This window comes from Pinus tabuliformis, chromosome 6 (genome assembly GCF_031772625.1).
Source record: "Pinus tabuliformis cultivar Carrire ecotype Pingquan chromosome 6, CPIR1, whole genome shotgun sequence".
Taxonomy (NCBI): Eukaryota; Viridiplantae; Streptophyta; class Pinopsida; order Pinales; family Pinaceae; genus Pinus; species Pinus tabuliformis.
The window spans coordinates 1,815,639,160-1,815,654,935 of NC_142292.1; the positions used below are offsets into that span (position 1 = coordinate 1,815,639,160).

The 15,776-nt window shown below is 33.7% G+C and overlaps 1 pseudogene; it reads left to right on the forward strand.

The window, feature by feature from the left end:
- Positions 1–2,361: 2,361 nt before the first annotated feature.
- Positions 2,362–15,776, forward strand: part of LOC149266275 (glycosyltransferase family 92 protein RCOM_0530710-like) — a 52,982-nt pseudogene continuing 39,567 nt past the window's right edge.

The window sequence follows — 15,776 nt, forward strand, 5'->3', positions numbered from 1 at the left end:
AATAGGGAAATTGTTTATCGGGCGGTGAATCCCCGGGTTAATTGTTTGGGTGAAATAGATATGGACCGTCGGATCTAATACATGGAGATCAACGATGGAGAATATGCATGCCAATTTAAATGTTCGGGATCAATTTTTACCATTAGATCGCAGAGGGATTGGATGGCTGAGATTAGCTGATCGAGATTCGGTGATCGGAGCGCGCAATAGGAAGGTGATATTCCAGAGGACGGACCTGCCAATATTTATAGAGGTGATCTTATAAAATTTGAGATCCGGATATATGTGTATGGTGGGGTTTTTCTTTGTAGTTCCTTGTTCCCATGTATTTCTGAATATTGCATGGAAGCAGGGTTTTAAATGGCTAAACACATATTTACATGCTCCTGATAGTGTAATGGCTCTTATAAAGTGTAAGTCCATGGTTTAAAGGTTTAAAGCCTCAATAAACACTTCCGATAGTGTTGTGGAGTCCCGATAGTTTAAATAGTCCCGATTTTAAAGAAAAAGTACCAAAACAACATTTCCAATATATATAAATATATATATGTGTGTGTGTGTGTGTGTGGGCATGAACTTTAAAGGCTTATAAAGGGGAGAATAATCCCGGTAAGGTGTGAGGGTGTAGCAACCTTATGGTTGCATCATTTTTGGTATCAGCGCAGGGAAAAAGGAAGAAAATTTCCTGTGAGAAGGATGTTTTACTTATGGAGATTGATGATACAAAGGTGTGATGGTTGTAGCAATTGAATGAATGGTAATGTTGGGCATAAGACTACAGTAGTAAGACTGCAGAAGAACTTTTGGGAAGTTCTTGGAGATTGTAGCAGAACCTCCTTCCAGTTGAGGTTTGGAATAGATAGGAACAAAGGAGTCCTTAAGAGAAGTGAGTGGAGCAACTAGAGAGAGAGAGAGAGAAAGAGAGCTTAGTGCAAGTGCTAAGGAAAGAGGTCTTTGAGACCAGGCAGAAGAGAAGCCTGGTGAGAAGATCAACTTAGAAGGAAGTTGATTGGTTACAGGTGTAGGATCTCACAGAGAAGAAAAGATGACTATGGAAAGTCATATGGAAGGTGCAGAAGAAGGCTACAAGATGGAGGAGAAGAGTGCTCAAACAATCCATAGGGAATGGATGAGTCAAGCAAAGCTTGACAAGGAAATGGCTGAAATAAGAATAGAACTCGATGTGTTAGTGATGTTGCTAGAAGAGAACCAAAGACAAGGTTGCATCTTTAAGAGGAAGCGAGTGAAGTGGCCTAAGTTGCAGAAAAGGCTGCAACAAGAATAGGTAAAGTGGTTGATGGAAAACCTCAGGGAAGCAGAGGCAGAAATGGAAGTTTCCATTCGTAGACCAGAACAAGGTGAAATGTTGGGTGAAGAGGATAATGGGAGATCAGTTGAAGATCTCATGGACTATTGGCATAATTCATAAGAATTAGAAGATATGATGACAAGGGAAGCAGACCAGGCAATGAAGCCTTCTGATTTTAATTCTGATAGTTTGTGTATGTTTATAGGATATGCAGAGGATGATGGACAGTCTAGTAAAATTGTCACAAACAAGAATGAATCTCTTAAGGTGAAGTATGATGGAGAATGCCTTTTAGAGGAAGAAAGTGTTGATTTATTGCAACAAAAAGTGTTCTTAGATGAAATTCTGTTTGGTGTAAGAAAGTCAAAGGAAGTTGATATGGACTAGAAGTCTAATGAAAATACCATAGTGGTATTCCAAGAAGGTAAGCAAATGAATTTGTCTGATGGAATGGATGAAAGAACTTTGCAATATGATAGTGCAGAAACCAAGATAACTTAGGAGGTTTTCCAGGAAAAGAATGAAGTTGAGGATGGAAGTTGTGATGAACCGCTGGGGAGATTTCACATGGAATTAGAATTCTCAGAAAATTGCTCAAGGAACCTGAAGGAGAAATGAATCTTTCATAACCTAATAAAGAAAAGGAAATGGTTACTATGCATGATAAGGATGAAATGTCTCTAGCATTTATAGAGTTAAGTGAATGTTTAGACTCTTTGGTTAATGATGTGACTGCATGTACGAAAGACAACATTAATAAATATGATGTTGAAATCAGAGAAATTGAGCAGAGATTATTTGAAGGTGAAATGGAAGATGAGGAATAACAAGGAAGTTATGTCCTCAGAGACATAAAGAAGACAGAAGAATTAATCCAACAAGATAAAGATGGAAGAAACCAGCAATTTAAAAGAGATGATCAGCAACATGAGGATGCATTTGAGGAAGGCATTAGATTGCAGAAGTATATCAACTAGAAATAGAATGAATAAGAGGAGATTAGTCTAGAAGTACAAAGAAATACAAGTGAAGACCGAAGATATAGATGGAGAATGAAGAGAAGGGTCAAGTTGAAGCTATTGCAGCAGAGGTGGAATGGAAAGCTGATGAACGAGATCAGGGAACTTGAACAAATTCATATTGATTTGTTAGAGAAGGAAAGACTCAAAGGAATGGAGTCACAAAAGGAAGGATCTGTTGAAATCCAGAAGATCTATGATGAAAGATTGGTGCTTGAAGCTCAAAAGAGGATGGAAGGTATTGTATTTTGAGAACTGAAAGTTGTTGTGTGTTTTCAGGTTATGCAAACTTGAGGGAAGACAAGCAGTTATTGGAAACTGTTATATTAATAGGTGAAGAGATGACTACTCATAATCATATGAAGAATAAGGAGAGAAATTATAGTCAAGTGAAGGAAGATGTCTAGTCAGATGACATCCAAAGGATAAGTCAAAAGAAGGATGGTAGGGAATTATTGAGATCAAAGAAATGTTTGGAAAGGAAGAGATCCATTCATATGAATATGGAACAAAGAGTTTTCTCAGGAAAACTAATGAAGCTAATACAAACCAAATGGAGAATCTTATGAAGATCTTGGTGTCGCATAGTTTTGAAACTAATCTTTTGTGTGTAAATACAGGATACATTGAAGTAAGGCAATTATTTAATGTTGTCATAAGAGAGGGGAAAAGAAAAGATATGATTTTTTAGAAGTTAGAGGAAGAAAATTCACATAACCTTGTGATGCAGAGGAAAGAGCAGTTGTTAAACATAGTTGTAGTGAATTATGTAGGTATTGGAAAACTATTAAAGATTGGAGCCAAAGGAGAACAACTACTGAAGATTGATACAAATTTTTTTGTAGATATGAAGCAGTTATTGAAGATTATTGACCTTGAAGAAAGCCAGAGTAAAGAAGGACTATATGGAAAAGAAGTTGTCAGAAATGTTGGCATAATGAGGAAACAAGGTAAAGCATTCGTGTTCAATGAATTGATTGATTCTAGTGAAGATTTATATGCAGAGACAAGGCAATGTGAAGTCAGCTTGAAATAAGGAGTTGATTCTGAAGATCAGATCGCAGTGACGAAGGATGAGATTAGAATGTCTCAGAAGGATGGAATGATGTTGAAATTATAGTATGGAATTGTTGAACTGGATATGAGTTCAAGGGCTAAGGGTAACAAGATTACTATTATGCTATAGGGAGTTATTGATGAAGAAGAGGCTAAAGATGACATTTCAGAAGCGGACAAGTATGATGTCATGATCCTTAAGGGTGCAAAAATTAAGTTACTAGAAGAAAAGGTATTCCAAGTATCCAAGCAAGCAAGAAGAATTCTTAGTTTTCAGGAAATTTGTGGAATTACAGGTATACTAGGAATTGAGGTGAGAAGTGGTGAAGCCATGAACGAGAAACCAGAAGAAGGAACTGGAATTATTGTATGGAATCAATGGAGAAGGTATTTGTACATTTCAGGAATGTATATGGAAAAATATTGGCACATGGATTATGATGTTCTTACGTAAGAAGACATTCAATTACAGAAGAATATTATTGATCATCTGAGAATTGAAGTGGAAAAAGAAATTGATGAGCTGTGGAGACTCATACAACAAAATTCCAATAAACTAAATAGAGGACAAAAGAAGGAAGGAGGATTGGCTGGAAAGAACGTTACAGGTGAAGGAAATGGTAAATTGCAAATTAAAGTGTGGAAACCTGACATAAATTGTGATGAGGAGAAAAAAGCAGTAAGATATGTGGAAGAGACAACAGTAGATAGTGAGAGCATAGCTAATGGAACAAGGTACCATAAAGTATGGAGACCTGGAGAAAAACAAACAACAACAACACTAACCAAGGACAGATTACCAAACAAAGTATGGGATCCAGAAGGAAACAGATCAGAAGTACATGATCAGGAGATCATGATTAATTTTAACCTTCAGAGTCTGATGCACAAGTAGCTAGACCTAGCCAACAATGTGATGGGGTGGTCACATGTTCTGGCTAATGAAAGTTTGGAGGAAGAATTGGTTATTTGAATTGTATTAATTTCAAAGTATGTAAGTAGTTAATTATTGCCTAATTCTGAACAGAATTGGGAAATAGGTGGCAAGTGATCCTCCCTGCTTGGAGATGAAGCCAGGTAGTTAGAATTCTTCATATTAGGATAGGATTTGATTTCAAAATATGTAGTTTATCCCTTCAATTGTGAAGGAAACTATTAGATAGGAGAGATATGTAGTTCCCCTTCTTTTTTGAAGAGACATTCGAGATAGAGAGACAGAAAGAAAGGATTCGCGAGGGATTTGTATGCCTACAGACAGATTAGGAATAGAGGCCACTAATTTGTAGAATCGGGCTAGAGAGGAAATATTTAGGCAAGATTGAGTAGAGCGAGCGTATGTTTGGTGTGTGGATTTTATTTTGATATTAGATATCTTTCATTTGTGTAATCAGCTAAGGCGAGACTCTGTAGTCATTTTATATTGGATAAATGATATTGTTGCATTTATAAATGATTATTGAGCCTACAGAAACCTTCATTATGCGTTTGTTTCTTTTGTATGCAGGTGAGTGCTTATTCCTTTGTTTTTCTGTATTTCACGCATAAATCATAGAAATGAAAGAGGTCAGTGATTTTTATATAAACCTCAATGTTGATGTCATTTTAATCCTGACCATTAGATCACCATATTGCGTTGTCGAAGTCCTTTTACATGGTTTTAAAGGTCGCGCAAGCTAAAAATATGAATTACACTAAAAATGGGTGCAAAACATAATCAAAACTGAAATCCAGACTTGAAGTTTTATAAACTGTGGTTTATTCCCTCATTGGGTCCAAAAGAATAATCGGATCAACGCATTGGAGTGGGAGGAGTCAACCAAGTGGATGTTGCGATTGTGATCGCGCGATTAAATCTTAGCCATTGGATTGCAATCAACTGTGACTGTTGGATCGCGGAAGCGGTTTTGTAACAGTGTATGGTATTTCAGATAGCGAAAGGACGATAAGTGGTATTGAAGGACAGTTGGGAAATTCCATTCAATATTCGACACGTGGCAAGGAGGTGAACAGGGAATCCGTTTATCGGGCGGTTAAACCCTGGGTTAATTTTTTGAGTGAAATAGATATGGAATTTCGGATCTAATACACGCAGATAGATGGTGGAGAATCTGCGCTTTAGTTTAAATGTTGGGGATCAATGCTGAATGTTAGATCATAGAGGGATTGGACGGCGGAGATCAGCCAATCGGGATTTGGTGATCGAAGTGCACAATAGGAAGGTGATATTCTAGAGGACGGAATCGCCGATATTTATAGAGGTGAGCTTATAAAATTTGAGATCTGGATATATGTGTATGGCAGGCTTTTTCTTTGTATTTCCTTGTTTCCATGTATTTTTGAATATTGCATGGAAGCGGGGTTTTAAAGGGCTAAACGTATATTTACATGCTCCTGATAGTGTAATGGATCTTATAAAGTGTAACTCCATGGTTTAGAGGTTTAAAGCCCCAACTAACACTTTCGATAGTGTTGTGGACTCCCGATAGTTTAAATAGTCCCGATTTTAAAGAAAAAGTACCAAAACAACATTTCTGATATATATATATATATATATATATATATATATATATATATATATAGATATATGTATATATATATATATATATGTATGTATATATATATATATATATATATATGGGCATGAACTCTAAAGGCTTATAAGGGGGAAAATAGTCCTAGAAAGGTGTGAGGGTGTAGCAACCTTATGGTTGCATCAAAAAGGGGTCACACAATCAACTCTGTACTTGAAAACAAGACTCTAAGAAAAGATTTGTGGGTTCAGAATTTACTTGGCAGTGACCAAACCATCGTGGACCAAGGTAACCTAGAGCGGTGAGATTTTCTATTATAGAGCTTGCTCTCGTGAGTGAAAGTGTCCAAATGAGATGGACCAGTGTTGTGGGAAGGAAGGGGGTTACTTCGATAACCTCAACGCCTCATTCACACCATAGATAAACACAACACCTCATCCACAGCATAGATTAGAACCCCAGACAAGAAGACTATCAATCGGGTTTTGTATCTGTTCCGAAGGTGGAATCACTCCCAAGGCTATACTTGTAAACAACTGCCAAGTCTAGAGTATTTGAAAGAGGTTTGTCAACATCACCGTGTTGATGCGATCAATGTGAATGGAGCCCTTGATTATCTGATCCAGTGGATAATATGTGAAGAAAAATGCTAATATATGAAACCAAAAACATTAAATGCCTTGGGCATCGATGCTAGGCACTAAGGATCTGAAAGGAGATTATTTAAAACATTACTAAAGACAACCATAAGTTCACATTGAGGGAGAAACCTGACATGTATCTACAAGTGAGTAGGAATATAATGAAAACAAGTCATGTAAATGCATAAGGGCCCCCGCCAATAATGGAACAAACAAGGGAGTTAATGAGAACTTACAATAAGCATGATAAATAATAATAATCTATAATGTTATCTTTGCACCAAGTAAAAATAGTGAAACAATGAAGATATCACTTAAATTGGTAATAATTATGAAATTAGCTTTATAATTAAGAAGTTATAAGTTTATTAAGGTTAAAAGAAAAAATTGGAGAAATATGTTACAATCTATCTTAACAATTAATAGATTGAGGTTTAATCAATTATTGTTAAATTAAATATATTTTATTTGAATTACTTTATTTATATGTAAAATTGATTAATGTAAATTTAAGGTAGAAATTAAAGTATATTATTTTTCCACATAAATATATATATATTTTTTTAATTTTTTGTGAGATAATTTTTTTTAATATATATCCAATTTCATATTTATAGAATTTTAAGGTTTTTTTTTTTTTTTTTAAATTTACATATCAAATATAACTTTTTAAAAATTAATTATTAAATATATCGCCCTTAGTTTATAAGTGAAGATAAAATATCACTAATCATCCACCTATAAACATTGATCAAAATACTTTCACTTTAGCATGCATATATATATTGGTACAATATCTAAATTGATTGAATCTATCTTGAAATATCGTGATTGTAATGAGTTGGATATGATATTAAACCCTATAAATTACATTTTATCCTCACATATAAGCTTATCACTATTAGCTTATAAGTGAGGATAAAATATAATATTCAATTTACTTCCCAAGTCAAAGCAAAATCAAAGTAATGTAATTTATAGGGTTTAATATCATATCCAACTCATTACAATCAGGATATTTCAAGATAGATTCAATCAATTTAGATATTGTGTTAGTGATATAATTAAACTAGTTAAATTCATTAAGACATGTCCACAAGCCATTTTATTTAATTCAAGTAGTTCGATAGCAACTTATAACATGAAAATTAGAATTCTTTCAACTATATACAACAAGAATTCCAATTTGATGTTATAAGTTACTATATATTCACAAGAATTCCAATTCTGAGATTATAAATTTCAACAATAAAATAAAAAATGATACAGTAAGTGAAATAAGACAAGTAATGTGCATGTAATGTATTTAAGGAGCTTAAATATGGTAGTGGTAACCTGATGTTCAACATTTCTGATGTTCACATTTCTATTGTACTCTGAAAGGATTTTTTCAGGTTACTAACCTTTTTCACATTAATGACCATCTTAGGAGGCTTTCTTCAGGTTACTAGTCTTTTTCACATTAATGGCCATCTTAGCATTCAATGAAATTTAATAATAATTTTATTAGTCACTGTGTTAGGGTTATAACTAAATGGCTTTGTATAATTGTCTCTTTTTTTTCTAAATTTTATTTGTAAATTTTAGTTCTTGAGATATAATCCCCTTTGTCGAGCTTTGTTAAATTCAACAATTTTGATAAAGAAAATAATATATTTTTACAATTCAAACGCTCATTGAAGTGCTATACCCTCGCTCTCTAGCTTTCAATTAAGATACATAGCCATGGGTTGGATGAATTTTTTCTTTTCTTCAAAAGCTTCACTATTATGTGAATTATAAAATGTTTTGGTAAATTGTTCTTCCCATTCCCATGAAACATAAACCTGTATCATTTTCTGATTAAATTGTTTTTCCAATATGTATGTTATTGTAGATTTTATAACCCGCTTAGTGTTATTACAATTTTGGTCTTAATGGTATATATTATTTATGCATCGTATTGTAGTAGAGACGCAATACGCTCATAATGATGCGGATGGCACCATAGTAACTATATAAAAGTTGCCATGAAGTTAAACACAAAAATCAATAACATGCATGGAGTAGGTTGGTTAAAGTTGGTAGATATGGGAGGTGGGGTGTTATAGAGGCAAAGGAGGAGGATAGAATGAGAGTCAAGAAATAGAATACGGGAAGGGGCAAATAATTATAACCATGTGAGGAGATGAAAGACAAGGGGGAGAAGGATGCAAAGAAGAGAGGGGAAACTAGAAGGTCCATTAGAGAAACATGGGAGGGGACCAGAGATGGGGTGGGAGAGGAAAGAAATGAGAGTGACAAAGAGAGAATACTAAGGCATAAACAAACCCCTCAAGAGGATTAAACCCAATGTTGGCAGAAAAAAATAGAAGCCTATAAGACTTGCGAATGAATGAAAACCATTGACAATAGATTTTAAGGTTGAAACTTAATTCTAAGGGTCAAGAAGAAGAAACACAAGAAAAAGGCAGAAGCATATAAAACTTGAGAATGAATGAAAACCATTGACAATATATTTTGAGATTGAAACATAACTCCAAGGGGCAAGAGAAATAAACCAAAACCTCATGTATTGGTTTCTTTGTGGGAGGGCATTTGAGAAGGATAGAAGAGTCTAAAAAAATCACTTCTTAGGATTATGATCAGACCACCCAGACTCAATTTTTCCTTGGATTAACTCCAATAATCTGAGAGATCCACTTTTGTTTACATCTCGCTATGGTTGGCTACTTTAAATCATGTAAAGGCCCTCTCTCCTTACCAGTTGATCTCCTTCTCACCACCTTTTTACATTATTTTCCTCTACGATCCCATGACCTCACATAATGAGCAACCACCTTCCTTCTCTATACAAAATCCACCGTGAGTGTACCTTCCCTAAACTATACATGAACCAACTTTGTTTTTATGAAAGAACTACTAAATTACCACCAAAGGCGCTTCATTGGGGGAGAAATACCATACCAAATGGGTTCATATTTCGGGATATATATTGAGAAGAAAATGACATAATATATTGGGGGATATATAAGGGGTAAAGGGTTTTTATATTGGAAGGTATAAAAATGGAGCTAAAAGTTAATGAAAAAATATAAAGGGGTATAGAAAATGTTAATGGAAAAATGGATACCTACAATATCTAGTGGAAGCATGGATTTTTTAAATTGGGAATGTGTATTTGACTTGTATTTGTAGGGTTTAAATAATGTGATTTTAGAAGTATTTTTGAGTATGTAGTCAATTTATAGGGCATTTTAAATTGGGAATGTCTATTGGGTTTGTATTTGTAGGGGGTTAAATAATGTGATTTTAGGAGTATTTTCCAATATATAGTCAATTTACGGGGTATTTTTTAATATTTCACAAATACATGTGAAAGGTTAGAGGTTCATTGAGTGAATCCCTCGTGATTACCACATACTTGTCTCTTAATGTGATGGCTTGGTCTCCTTGTATGCTACCTAGTGAAAGGCAACATATCTTCCCTTGTTTTTGTGGCTACTCATATCTTAAGACACGATAATAGCCCCATATGTGCACCCACCATTAGTATTTTTAATATTAAAATATTATTCATAATCATATAATTCATTTTGATCTTTTAAAATTAATTAAAAATTTTCATTAACATGTTATTTTAAGCATGGGAGGAAATTTAAAAACTAGCTTCCCTCAGACTTTGGGGACAATGTTTAATAATCAAGTTGAAGCATATGGAGTCTTTAAAGGTCATTCTCTAGCCTAGGAAACCAACAATGAAAGGTTTATTATAGTTGAGAGCTCAAATTCCATTATAGGCCACCTTTGAAATGGATAAAACGCTAAGGACCAGCTTCTCAATTCCATCTTTAGTTTTATAGACCTTGATATCTCTTGATTCATTGATGATCAATAATTTGATGTTTTTTGCCTTAATAACTTCAAGGGGATGAAATGGAAAATCAATTAATTAGATTAACGAAGGGATAGTTATTGATCAATGATCAAATCACTTACTCTCTTATCTTGTGACTTAACCCTAGTTTTCTAAGGGTCAAATTGGGAGCTAGCTTGTGCTACAACTAACTTCAAAAGGTCAATTATCGATACCGTCTTCTTCCCAATGCAAGTTATTATTTCTTGGAACATCTCGGATTCATATATGTCTATGTGTGCAAGAGTGGGTCATGGTTCATTGCAGGGAGGAAGGAGTTTTAATGTTGCATTCATTAAAATGTGGAGGGAGTTTGGTTTTCCCTAGTAAATAATGAACCTATAGTACTTCACTATCCATTGGCACAAATGGGCCAAGAACCAATGAAGCATTTCCATGCTTCAAATCGAGGAGGTGATAGGCATCAAGTCAAAAGGTAGGATTTAGAGGTTTTTGCAACCCAAGAGATTTTTTTTTTGCAGAATTCCTTCTGTGAGCTATCATATCAATTTTTTAGTAAAATTCCACTCCAAGTTATCATGGATTTGATTTATGGCATCTATATGTCCTTGAATTTATGGTTTCACAATTTATGTGGGTCTTATTTCACAAGGATGGCAATGATCTCTTGGTGGGCCTATACTAGGAAGTATGGTGTCTGGTATTTCTACAGAATTTGATTTATGGCATCTGTATATCCTTGAATTTATGTTTTCACAATTTATGTGGGTTTTTTACACAAGAATGGAAATTATCGCTCACTGAGGCCTCTAATGTTTCTATGAACTCTCTATATCCTTTGCCACCTATAGATTGTCTAATTTGGGACTTTTGGTTTTAATTGGGAAGAAGAATGTATTATGTGGGTTTTGGTAGGATTTTGTGGTTGACATGAATCCCCCTTGCAATGTACCATTGTTTTTTCCTTCAATGTTGGCCTCCTAAGGCTAATATTTCTATGTTGATGTGGATTATGTTGATTCAAGTTTCGTCAGTTTCCCAACTTTTTCTTTACGATGCGATTTAGACATTTGGGGTTTTTTATGCCTCCTTTTAATATCCATTATCTTCTAGTTTCTCTCCTCCCCTAAGTCTAGTTGATGGTGTGACTTTGGGATCACTGTGTTTCTTTCCTTATGTTGGGAGTTTGATAGTTTCAATGAGAGAAAAGGGGTTTTCCTCTATTTTAGTGTGGCGGGGCATTGTGTTCTTTTTACTTGGGAGAATATCAGGTCTCTTCATGAAGTGCTTTTGATTGGAATCTTGCAAGGTGTTGTTATTGCATGCATAAGGAAACCAGTCCCATGTAGATCCCCTCTATCAAAGTGGACCAACGTCATAACAAAATTCCAGCAAGACATTTGCAACTTTAGTAGATCTAAACTATGTCAATTTTGACTACTGCCATGGAATTATTTGTGGAAAAAGAGTGAAAATGCACTATCTTGAGGATGAGTTGGTAGAACTTCAATAGAAATTGCTATAATTTCAACTATTTGTAGGACAAAACACTCGAAATGGGACCTCTTTGGTTCACTCACCCTTTGCAGCCATGGGATGCCATCGAGATGTGAATGCTTCTTGTTGATGAATATGAAGAGTTTTATGAGGGAACCGATGCTTCCCCGTTCACGTACTTATTTTGTATCCAGTTTAAATGTATTAAGATATTAAGAGTGTTTTGGAGATTTATGTATCAAACATAATTAATTTTGGATTGGATGAAACCCAAAAAAATTGGGTGTTGATTTTAGAGATGCCTATGTATAAGACTCGTGGCCCAAAATCTCTACTTTTGTAATTTTGTTTAAGGACCTTGTCTTAAAATTTATTTTAATATTGACATAAATACTCCCAACTCCTTTTTCGTAATCTTGATGTAAGGGCATGGCTCAAAGCATGAATTTTAAGCTTCTTTTAGTCTGTATACATGCTTAATTTTCAAAACAATACTAATTTTTCTTAAATTAGTTAGTTTTACAAAATAATAGATGAGTGTAGTAGGGAGGTTTGAATGGATGCTTGCTACTCATGTTGCTCCAATGCATGGATTTGTAACTGCATCATCTTTATCCACTCCTACTCGTGTTGATGGTTCGGAGCTAAGTCATTGGTTCTAGTGTTGGTGGATTTGAAACCAGAAGGTATGGTATATCTGGAAAGGTGCGCTCTAAGCTAGGATTCTCCTTCCTCTACTTGTACTACGGGATAAAATAGGTAGTAAATTAGCTATGATAAAGTAGGTAGTAAATTGGTTCTCTTCCTTCATGTACCATAGCCCTTGTTGTTGGTGGTGCTTAAACAATTGTGGTGCTTTCTTTACCGTTAGTACGGGTAGTGTATGTAAACAAAATAAATGGGTTTACAGAAACTAAATCTGTTATAGCCTCTGCTCAAGGCAGGGACTAGATGCCATGTAGACTTCCTTGTTTAGGCATGGTATTGCAGTAGACACACAATACGCTTAGGACGATGTGGATGGCACCAAAATAATCATATAGAAGGCCTCCAAGAAATTGAACACAAAAATCTCATGGAACGAATGCATAAAATGAAGACCTAGCGAGCATACATTACAACAAGCAAGCTGATTATAGAAGGAAAAAAACACATTCCCAAAAATAAACGGTTCAAGTCGAGTCTTCGAGCCAAAACAACATACTCTTGTTAAGTCTCCAAACAGATAAAGTCAAGGCTGCTTCATGAACAATGCAACATCTCGGTTTTGAAAAACCTCAAAAACACTTTAGCTTTATAAGTTATATAATTACAATTTAAGATTTCAAGAAATCTTTCGTTGGGTGGACCCGAAAAAATGTTTGAAAAAATTGAAAACTTATTAGAAAGTTAAATCAAATTCTAAAATAAAGTGATTTTAAAATCGATTTGTTCGAAAGTTTAATCAATTTTTAAAATAAAATGATTGCACCAGAGGTGATCTATAGTCCAATATGGTGTTACATATCACATAAAATGATAAACGTAAATGTAATCGTAAATGTAAATGTAAATGTAAATATGTGTAGTGGTATATCTCACATAAAAACATAAATGTAAACATAAAAATAAACATAAACATGTGATGTTTATGGGGATAGATCTCACATAAAATTGTAAACATAAACATGTAATGTTAACATTTAACATATTTATCATTTACTAAAAACTTAGTCTAATTTAAACTAATGTCATCCCTAATGAAAAATCATGTATGTCTATCTATATAAATTTAACACTAAAAACAAAGTGTGGAATTGTATTTGTGAGGAAGTGTTTCGACAGAGTGTGAAGTGTGAGATAATATTTATGAGGAAGGATTACTGCAATTGGTTTTCCCTATTTTTATGGCTTCCTTTCCTGAATTACAGAGAGGTTTTCTACAACCCAGTATGGGGTATATCTTAGGTAAAACGTTAAACATAAATGTAATAAATGTAAACGTAAGCATGTATGTAAGCATGTATGTGGTAGATCTCACGTAAAATGTTCAATGTAAATGTAATAAATGTAAACATAAGCATGTATGGGGTAGATCTCATGTAAAAACGTAAAGGTAAATGTAAATGTAAATGTAAATGTAAATGTAAATGTGTAAATGTAAACATAAACGTAAATGTAAACATAAACGTAAGCATGTAATGTGTATGGGGATAGATCTCACGTAAAAATGTAAATGTAAATGTAAACATTTAATGTTTAACATTTACCATATTTAACATTAACTAAAAATTTAATCTAATCTAAACTAATGTCAGTCCAAAAATCATGTCTCTCTCTCTATATAAACTCAACACCAAAATTAAAGTGTGGAATCCTATTTGTGAGGAAGCATTCAACACCAAAATTAAAGTGTGGAATCCTATTTGTGAGAAAGCATTTCCGCAGCATAGTGCCAAGTGCAAAATAATAATCATGAGGAAGGATTATAAACATAAAAATAAACGTAAATGTAAACATAAAGGTAAGCATAATGTCAGTCCAAAAATCATGTCAACACCAAAATTAAAGTGTGGAATCCTATTTGTGAGGAAGCATTCAACACCAAAATTAAAGTGTGGAATCCTATTTGTGAGAAAGCATTTCGGCAGCATAGTGCCAAGTGCAAAATAATAATCATGAGGAAGGATTATAAACATAAAAATAAACGTAAATGTAAACATAAAGGTAAGCATAAACATGTATGGGGTAGATCTCACATAAAAACGTAAACATAAACGTAAATATAAATATAAACTTACACATAAATGCAAACATAAACATATAAATCTCACGTAAAATTATAAAAGTAACAAATAATATTTAACATTTACTAAAAATTTAATATACTCTAAAATAATACCGGCCGTAATGAAAAATCACTTCTCTCTATCTATATAAACTTAACACCAAAAACGAAGTGTTTTTCACTTCTCTCTATCTCTATAAACTTGACACCAAAAACGAAGTGTGGAATTCGATTTGTGTGGAAGCATTTCGGCATAGTGCGAAGTGTGAAATAGTATTTATGAGGAATGATTACTGCTATTGGTTTCTAAGTTTGATTTCGATTGATTTCTAGATTTCATTTCAATTTCTCTTACTCTTGGTGTGCGTTTTATGTTTTTTTGTATTTTTTTGTTATCAAATTTTTGTGCTGGACGGGTAGATTATCTAGGACTATTATTAATCTACATGATCTACTAAAAACATGCAATTATTAATATGATCGGAAAGTGGGTTTTAGATGTTTTTCTTTTTTTCCTCCATCTGCATAGTATATATCTTTGCCTAAGGCATGCGATTATTCATATTCTGTTTGGAATTTGAATGATATATATTTTGTAAGGCATGCCATCTTTAGTATGATACAACTTTTTTTTCCTAAATTAGCAGTTTGGCTTTTGATTATCTCTAAGAACGATAATTTAAATTGTATATATTTTTATATAGAATAATATCTTTTACTAATTTACTATGAGGAAATTGGTTTAAATAGTATATATTTTTAGATAAAATAATATATTTTACTAATTGACCATGAGGAAATCAGTTTTCTCCTTTCTTTTTATGCTTCCTTTACTGATTTAGCATGGGAAATCCGAAGTAAATCGGTTTTTTTTATTTTAATGGTTTTTTTTTCCTCATAAGAGCTTTTTTTCCTTAACTAGAAATCCATGTAATCACCATCTCCTTTTTCTTTAATTAATCTATTAGGTAGCTCTATTCAAGTTGCATCTCCCTACATGACCAATAACATAGTGGATTTCGTAGTGGTGTGGTCATAAGAGCTTTTTTTCCTTAACTAGAAATCCATGTAACCACCATCTCCTTTTTCTTTAATTAATC